Genomic DNA, 10,328 nt, shown 5'->3' with positions numbered 1-10,328 from the left:
TGCATACTCATTCTCACTGAACTGAATTTGAGATGCTTATCCTTGATTCTACCAAACAATTTAAAATATATGCATACCCATGTAGACGCTGTGGATTAATGCCTGTATCTTATTCTACATAATACGGCACCCCACTTTTATTTCTCTTTTGTTTAATGACTAGCAAAACCTTTCCAATTTCAGGATACTAAAAGTTTGAAGAAACAAGCCTTTTGAGAGTCTCATGCAACGGGTGTTGTGATCACGACATGCTTGCTGTTGCCACAAGCTCTAAGCACTCACACTTGAAAGGCTGTGTAAGTGCTCCTTTCTAAAGAAATGCAGGATCCTTTTCTTGCTCAAATGTCAGCTGTTTAGTGAAGTTTCTCCCTACCAACTGGAGGAGAGCAAATTGCTTTCGAAGGTAGATATTCTTGAGTCCCTGGCTGTGATTTTTCTTTTCCTCATGACATTCTAGCTTCTGACACACTATATGTTTGATACCTTCCCTGTTTCTTATTTGACTTTTTCTACAGAGATAAAAGTTCTACAACGACAATATTTACCATTAATGTCATATTCCCAGATCACATCTCAGCATGATACATAGTAGACATCCAAAACACATTTGGGGAAGGAACTTTTTACCATGACTAAATCAGAGATTTTCTACTACATTTTGTCCTAGTTGCAACTTATATTAAATTATAGCATAACTTTTGTGTCTAAATATGAGCTATTGAGAATCTGTCCCAATAGTAGCTTCATTGATAACCTGTAGCATAAAATTGTCACACGTTTTCTTTCTAAGTTTACAGCTTTGTGATTCACAAAATTGACTAGTCTTTTTTTTCAATGTTGTTCTTAGAGAGTGCATGAATAAAGTTGTAGAAATTATAAGAAGGCAAGATATAACCATAGTTTTGCCAAAAGTAATGAATGCAAATAAAATGCAGTTCCCTCAGTAATTTACAAATATATTGTCACTGGAATGTGAAGATAAATGCCCACATGGCATAACGACATGTTATACAGTGTTCTTAAAACAGCATCAAACAAAGAAGCTGATCTCTTTAATGTCAGGCCGCATCACATTATGCAGCATCAACCCTGGGAAATTCAGCATAGCATACTCTGGCTTGTCTTGTTTATATAATATTCAGAGGTATTTGATTTCTGAGATATGCAAGTTATTACTCTGTGTTCTTAACAAAAGAAAATGCTTGTCCAATATTAACTAAATGGATTTACCAGTTTCCCTGTGCCAGTCCCAATGCTTATACCACTATGTCTCTTTGAACCCAGAGATATTTTAGATGCTTACTGGAAAAAATAAAATATTGACATAAGTAAACTTGTCTATTCCAAAAATATCAGAGACATTTCCATTTGACATGGGCCACTTATTGGGGAAATGCTTTTTAAGAAACAGCTTCTGTAAGGCAAAGGACACTGTCAGTAGGACAAAATGGCAACCAACATATTGGGAAACGACCTTTACCAATCCTATATCTGATAGAGGGTTGATTTCTAATACATACAAAGAACTCTAGAAGGTAGACTCCAGAGACTCAAATAAGCCTATTTAAAATGGTGTAGAGCTAAACAAAGAATTCTCAACTGAGGAATATCAAGTGGCCACAAATAAGCTAAAGGAATGTTCAGCATCCTTAGTCATCAGGGAAATGCAAATCAAAACAACCCTGAGATTCCACCTCACACCAGTCAGAAAGGCTATGATCAAAAACTAAAGTGATAGCAGATGCTGGCAAGGATGTGTTGAAAGAGGAATACTCCTCCATTGTAGGTGGGATTGCAAGCTAACACAACTACTATGGAAATCAGTTCGGCGGTTCCTCCAAAATTGAACAGAGTACTACCTGAGGACCTAGCTATACCACTCCTGGGCATATACTGCAAAGATGCTCCAACATATAACAAGGACACATGCTCCACTATGTTAATAGCAGCCTTATTTTAATAGCCAGAAGCTGGAAAGAATCCAGATGTCCTTCAATGGAGGAATGGATACAGAAAATATGGTACATTTACACAATGGAGTATTACTCAGGGACAAAAAAAAAGGCTTCATGAAATTTTTAAGCAAATCAATGGAACAAGAAAATATCATCCTGAGTGAGGTAACCCTTTTGTGATTACAAAAGAACACACATGATATTCACTCACTGATAAATAAACATTAGTCCAAAAGCCCAGAATACCCAAGGTCAATTTACAAAACATATGAAGTTCAAGAAGGAAGACCAAAATGTGGATGTTTCAGTCCTTCTTACAAGCAAGAACAAAATACTCACAGGAGGAAATTCAGAGCCAAAGTATGGAGCAGAGGCTGAAGGAAAGGTACATCCATCCCATGTACAGTCACCAAACCTAGATGCTATTGTAGATGCCAAGAAGTGCATGCTGACAGGAGCCTGATATAGCTGTCTCCTCAGAGGCCCTGCCAAAGCCTGACTAATACAGCCAACCATTTGACAGAGAAAGGTGTTCCCTAAGGACAAGTAAGAGAAAGGACTGAAGAGCTGAGGGGATTTGCAACTTCATAGGAAGAACAAAAATATAAACCAACCAACCGAACACACAAGAATTCCGAGGGACTAAACCACCAAACAAAGAGCAAACATGGAGCAACCAATGGCTCCAGCTGAGTGTGTAGCAGAGGAGGGCCTTGTTGGGCAACAATAAGAGGAGAGGCCCTTGGTCCTGTGAATGCTTGAGGCAGCAATGTAGGGGGTTGCCAGGGCAGGGAGACTGGAGGGGGTGGGTGAGTAGGTGGGGCAACACCCTAATAGAAGTGGGGGAGGGGATGGAGTTTTTGGAAACTGGGAAAGGGGATAACACTTGAAATGCAAATAAAGAAAATTCCAATAAAAGAATAGAAAAAAGAAATATTAATTAATCTTGATAGTCACTCTTACTAAAAGCAAATGATTAAGTTTGATCTCATCTAATTATCTATTTAAATGTTTTTACAAAAACAAAATTACTTATATAAAATAAAATTTGCTCCACATCAAAGAGGGATCCAGCTTAAGGGGAAACCCCAAGACTTGACACCATTATTGATTATGGGGCATTCACAAAAAACGGGACCTACCATGACTTCTCTCCAAAAGACCCAAAAGGCAGCTGAAAGAGTCAGATGCAGATATGTACGGTTGGGTGTACAAGGAACAGAAGTTGCTGATCCCTCTGATTGAATTAGGGAAAGGCTAGAGGAAGCAGAGGAGGAGAGAAACCCTGTAGGAGGACCAGCAGTGTCAGTTATCCTAGACATCTGCTATCGCTAAGACACTGGATCACCAACCAGGCAGCATACACCAGCTGAGATGAGACCTCTAACACATATACAGCAAAGGACTCCCAGGTATGGGTTCAGTCAGAGAAGATGCACATAACCCTCAAGATCCTGGAGACCCCAGGAAGTTTCGAGGTCTGTTGGGGTGGTGGAGTGGTGACATCCTAGTGTGTCGAGTGGAGAGTAGTGCGGGGTGGGTGTGTGTGTGAGAAGGAGGTATGGAATGTGGAACTGGGAGGGGAATAAAATCTGGAGTGTTACAATACACACATAAATACATACGTACACACATGCAGAAAGAAAGAAAGGAAGGAAGGAAGGAAGGAAGGAAGGAAGGAAGGAAGGAAGGAAGGAAGAAAAAATAACTTATTCCACTCAGATGAAAGCACTTGGGAACCAATGGCAGGAAAAGCCCTCGGTCCTGCCAAAGCTGGACCTCCTAGTGTAGAAGAATGTGAGGACAGGGAGACAGGAAGGGGGTTAGTTGGGGAGTGGGAACACCCTTATAGAAGAAGGGGGATGCGATAGGAGGCTCATGGATGAGAAAGGGAATGACATTTGAAATGTAAATAAAAAATATCCAATAAAAATATATTTTAATCAATAGTAAAAAATTAAAACAAAAAAAGAGTTGCATAAATCTCTTCATATTTTTACAATAGAAAGGATTGAAAGAGCTGAAGGGACTTGCAACCCCATAAGAGCAACAGTGCCAACCAACCAGAGCTCCCAGTGACTAAACCACTACCCATACATCGACAGACACATGGCTCCAGCTGCATATGTAGCAGAGGATGGCATTATTGGACACTAATGGAAGGAGAAGCCCTTGGTCCTGCCATGGCTGGACCCCCCAGTGTAGGGGAATGTTGGGGAAGGAGCAGGAAGGGGAGGTGGTTGGAGAGGGGAAACACTCTTATAGAAGAAGGGGATGGGGACAAGGTAGGGGGTTTATGTCTGTGAAACCAGGGAATAACATTTGAAATGCAAATAAAAAATATTAAATAAAAATAATGTAAAATGAAGGTAAAGACCATGTAATCATAATAGCTTTCAATTGGTCTTTACCATTTTATAATTTACTATGTACAGTTCTAGGTTTCATCCATTAGGTGCCATTCTGTATTAGAATATTAAAGACTAAATTAATCAAATTATGAATTAGACTCCTAGTAGCCTCACACACACATCCCAATTACTCCACATATGAAAGCCATAATTTCTTATGTATTGTCATCTGTTGTCTTCACCATGAAACCCTTGTTCAGAAACTTACTATTTTAAATTCTTTGTTATCTTTATAAATCTAAAGAATCACACATACCCCTCTCGTAGTACATGCTCTCTAAATTCTATTTTAACATTTTAAACATTCTCAAATATCTTTGTAAACATGTTCTTAGTCTCAGACTTGATGGCCTATAACCCCAGCATTTGAGAACAAAGAAGGATGTGGAGTTGAATAACATCCTAGGCTCTAATGAGTTTGAGGAAAGCCTGGAATTCATGAGGGCCAAAGTAAATAAATCAGCAGATGAACAAATGAATGAATGAACAAATGAGAGCAAAGACATCACATGAATTCATAAATTTAAAAACAAGCCTGTTTTTTCCACCTCTTCCCTTATCCTCCTCTGTGAGCCAGTATTAAAACTGTTTGTTGTCTTAATATTGTAGAGCATCTTCTGTTCTTTAGTCTTTTGCAGTATCCCTTTCTAAGAAAAGACCCAACCAAGATCAATAAAAACAACTTCTTGATTCTTATCTAGAATATGGTGCTTTATCAGGAAAACTATACATTTTATTAATTGTGTTGCCAAGAAATTATTATTACCTCAAACATGAGGTAAACATAAAATACTGATGTGTTTGTATGTGAGGAATTTTTGTGCATATATTTTGTATAGCACATAATTTTGTATAGCATGGCATGTGGTAGAAGTCATTAATTCTGCCTGTCTAGGTAATGAAAAGAACAGCACTTCAAGAAGGCATGTTCTTCATCATATGCATATAAAAAAGGTAAAATGAAAAGGAAGTAGTACATGTTATAAGCATGTTAATATATACATCTGTTTGTACATGTATTATATATACATATATATTCACACATACATACATGAGTTTGCATTCATGTATGATTGTTATATGTTTCTATTAAACTTATATGTTAAATATATTTGTCTTTCAGAAAAGATTTGTCAGCTATTGTAACCAACATGTGTTTACTTTTAAGATTTATTAATTTACTTTATGGACCTGTTTTCAGACACATGAGAAGAGGGCATCCTATCCTATCACAGATGGTTGTGAGCCACCATGTGGTGGGTTGCTGGGAATTGAACCCAGGACATCTACAAGAGCAGACAGTGCTCTTAACCACTGAGCCATAGCTACAGGCCAAGTGTTTATTTTAATAAATATGGTAGACTGTGCATAGGACACATTTTAATGATTTAAATGTTTTCACATTTAATTTTTAAAATTAATAAGCAAAACTTTGAGTTAAGGCATAAACAAGATTTCTGTGTATGTTAAGGTAATTTCTTTCAGCATAAAGTGTATTTAACATGAACTTTTTATAAAATACCTACATCTCTTAACAGAAATACTCAATATAGAGAAATACATCTTTAGTTAGTTCATTTCACAAGCAATTCAAAATATACACACAAGTGTACTTCATAAAAATCAGTAATCTACCTCACATTTTGATCTGGGATAATTTGGTGAGATGAATTAGTCTGTGTATAACTATGTGAGAAAAGACAGAATCATGAAGGACAGACTATATTCCTAGAAGAAGAAAAATACAATTACTAAATCAAGACAGAAATTACATAACATCAAATAGGATTTCCAATGCATAGCCAATACAGGCACAAAGAGATAACAGATAGATAGAGGCAAAAAGGAACATACAATTCAAACCATGGCTGCCATGCAAATATGAGAGAATTTCAGGCTTCAAGCACAAGATGTGCCAGAAAAATAGTGAATGTTTCAAGGAAATAAATGGGTTTCCATTTGCTTGAGCAAACCAAGGTCCTTTCAAATTTGTAAGCCATTCAGGTATTTATTTTGAAAGCAATTATGTACCACTGACTAAATTTGGAGTAGAAGTCTATTGCATAACAGCTTGGAGAACTACAACAAAGGTCATGACAAAATGGGACCTATTGTTAAGGATTTAGTTTCTCTGCAGATAAGAAAATGTGTAATAAGCACAGCTCAGTGGGAATCCTGCCAAAATGTGTTAATGAGAGTTGGTCATGTGAGTCACCATATGTAGGAGAAAATTTGTGAAACCCAGCAGGAAACTGAGGCAGCAGGATGTGTAGATTGTGCAGGATCAAGTGGTCAGTAGCCATATGTTCTGTATTCAGGAAGGGATGGAGACACATTGGTAGTACATCTCAAATCACAGTCTAACTTCTGAGTTCTTTTAGTATCTTTAACACCTTGGAGACCACAGTGGTCTAAATATTTTCTCATTCTCCAACACCTTCTGATATACGCTTGGGTTTGGATATTTTCATACCTCTGTGAATGAACTTGAATCTGTAGATAAGAGGGGGATTTATTCTGTCTATACTCTCCTTGAAGAACAGTAGTGCTAAGCCTGCCATGGATAAGGATAAAGAAATAATTATGGAATGAACATAAGCTTGTGAGTGAAATATTTCCAAAAATGCAATTGCTTATTTAAAAAAATAGAATGGGATGTGTCTTATCTAATGGTACATCCCAATGAAAATAGCACAAGGTCAAAAATACTTAATTTTAGAATACTTCATAGTTTGTTATTAATTCAGACTGTTTTGACCTGTCATCATACAGTGTTTTTGTGTAATATACTTTAAATATTCTTATAGACATAGTATTCAACCACAGCTAATGTAGACATTAATCATGTATTATATACTCTTCCAGGCCCCTGAATCATGGTTGTATAAGAATGTATCTCAGTGTTGTTATAATCATGTGCTTACAGATACTAACATGTTAGAAGTAGTATTATAAATAAAATCACAATAATAAATATTACCAGGAACCATTGGAAGTAGAATGATAGTTTATATTTGATATACTAAGGGCTTTTGGATCAGTTGAGGACTATACACGATATCTTACTTTTTTTTCCAGATTCACTTTACTTCAAATTCCATATAACAATAGTTTGTGAATTTATAGTTAACACAATTACAACAAATATAAAATAAGACACATTTTAAATTCATGGGCAGAAACACCAGGCAGTTGGACTACAGTAAAATGAGGAAATATCTATTATAGACTGTAAAGACCCTTTGAACATATTTTTTAGATTTTGAACATATTTTAGACTCTTGGTGGAAACTAGTGATTTGTGAAGTTAGAACATTTCAAAGACGTTCACCTAACAGTCACAGACACAGAATTGGGCAAAGACTGGCTACTATGAGCTTTAAAGATAGCCGAGATAAATTGTAATTAGACTCTGGATCTATAATATTTCAAACTCAGTATTTATTAAGTTTCTAATAGTTGATCATCATGAAGAAGGTTTAATTTAAGGTGCATTTTGTTTCTGGGAATTTTTGTTTATACTGTCAATGTCTAGAAGGAAGACATTATGCCGCCATGTGGTTGAATAGTCCAACAGTGAAGAGGTCTCAAGGCTATGAGATAAACAGTGAGAACCAGCTTAAGTCTCTTTTTCCTAATGTCACATCTTAGACCTGAACATCTAAGGCATAGAATCTCTTTTCTATAGATCTGTAAAGTTAGATGAATTTTGAAGAAAAGTCAATCATATATGCTATAGGAAATATAGGTAGGAAGTAGCTACAAGAAAGAATGGGCATGGGACAGACAAAGTGAGGTAGAAATCAATTTTGTAGGTAAGAAAAATAATGGACAAAATGGAATACAATTGGTGTAGAAATAGAGAGAAAAATCTTAATATCCAAACAAGCAATATAAAATGAAGGCAAGAAATATCTGTGATTGAGTGTTTTTAAAAACTGCAAGTTAGGCAGTGATGCTGCATGCCTTTAATGCCAGTTATCAGGAAGCAGAGGAAGTCAGATCTCTAAGTTCTGATCTTTGCCTCTGAATTATGAGGCCAGGTTGGTCTACAGAGTGAGTACTTAGACACCAAGGCTGCAAAGAGAAACTCTGTCTTGAAAAAAACAAATGAAAGAATGAGTAGAAAATTGAACACAAAAGAAAAATATAATAAAGTATATTTCTACGTCAGCTTCTATATATTCCATGAAGAAACCTTGTTTGATTCTTCTTCTTCTTAGAAACTTCATGGCCCATCAAGAGCAGTGAGGTGGGAATGGGTGAATGGGTAGTGGAGCATCTTCGTAGATGCAAAACATCTTGTTTTAAAACTGCATCAAACTTCTCTGTAAGTTTTTATTTGTGTCCCATCTTGTATTATTCAGTAAACAAGGAGCAACACCGTTCCTTGGGGACCGATGCAAGATCACCTTCAAGAAAAGTATAAAAAGCCAAACTCAATGAATTAAGAAATGGAGCCTGTAGGGGGAAAAGGTTAACTATAATTGTAAATCCCTGAAAAAAGCAAAAAGTAATTGTGGAAATTAAAAGTGTATAAGTCAAAAATATAGCAGGATTGAAGATCAAGAGTGAGAAGAGGAGAATTCAAACTCTTGATAAAATAAATCCAAGAGGAAGTCTGAGTCTTCATCCCTTAATGCACTCATTAATATGCGTACATTTAAGTTTGTTGGGAAGAAATCAGAATCAAAATAACTCTTAGAGGCTACTCTTTATCCTCATTCTGTCTAGCAAATTCTAATACTAAAAGATTCAGAAAGACTCTTCCAGTCTTAAATTAAAGATATATCTTGATTTTCTTTCCAATTTCTTTTGAAATCTATTTTCTCTTACTTGGTCCTCTTTGATATAATTTACTTAACATTTAATTATTTTTACTTATGTGTATGCTCTTATTTCTCAGGGTCTTTATGCCACAAGTGTGCAGGTCTTTGCTGAGGTCAGAAAAGTACATGTGGTTTGCTGAAGTTATAGCAGGCAGCCCAACCTAAGAACTGAGCTCAGGGTCTATGGAACAGCAGGAACTACTGTCTTTTAAAAAATTCCTTTTCATTTAATCTTCCTCCCTTTCTCACTTTTAAGTATTTTGTCCTTTTCCATTTTTGTCTTTTAACACCTCCTTTCTGCTATTGTTCAATTTGCATTTATTAATTTTAATCGCATATTTATTTCCTTTAAGTTGTCTCTTGTCCATCATTATTAGTGATTTAATTGCTTTTATTTGGTTTTGATTGAGTTTATATATGTTGTTTGTTTTCTGTTTCATTGTTAATATTGTGGTTTATTTTCTAGTACTATTAGGGATTGAACTCTTAAGTGAAGCTTTGTAAAATCAGAAAATCTACACTATAACCAATGACCAATGACCAACACAAACACAAGAAATATAAGAATCAATGGGGACAAATCTCATAATTCTACACTAATTGAATATAAAGGTAAGAAAATAACATTTTAGAAAATCAAAATTGATTTTTATAAATGATGAATTTCAGGAGAAATATAAAAAACAGCTCAATGAATTAAGAAATGTAGTCTATGAAAAGAATTGTGAATTATAAATGTACAGCTTCTGAAAAATGCAAAGAGAAATCTTGACAATTAAAAGTATAAAAGTCAAAAGTAAAACACAATTGAAAGCATCTTCACTGATAGCGACCAAGTGGAAGGGAAACAATGTCAGACATAAAGTAAAGGTTGCTGAATTTTATTTTATTTTTATTTTACCACTTATATGGTAATAAAATTGTTCCCCCTTCTATGTTGGTTTGAGGCATCCACACTTTGGTCTTCCTTCTTCTTTACCACCATATGGTTTGTGGGTTGTGTCATGGGTGTTCTGAGCTTTGGGGCTAATGTTCACTTTTAGGTTAGTGCATACTGTGTGTGTTCTTTTGTGTCTGGTTACCTCACTCAGGGTGATATTTTGTGTTCCATCTATATGCCTGTAAATTTCATG

The sequence above is a fragment of the Rattus norvegicus genome, chromosome 15, assembly GCF_036323735.1.
Source record: "Rattus norvegicus strain BN/NHsdMcwi chromosome 15, GRCr8, whole genome shotgun sequence".
Lineage (NCBI taxonomy): Eukaryota > Metazoa > Chordata > Mammalia > Rodentia > Muridae > Rattus > Rattus norvegicus.
Note: the sequence above shows the minus strand (reverse complement) of the source record.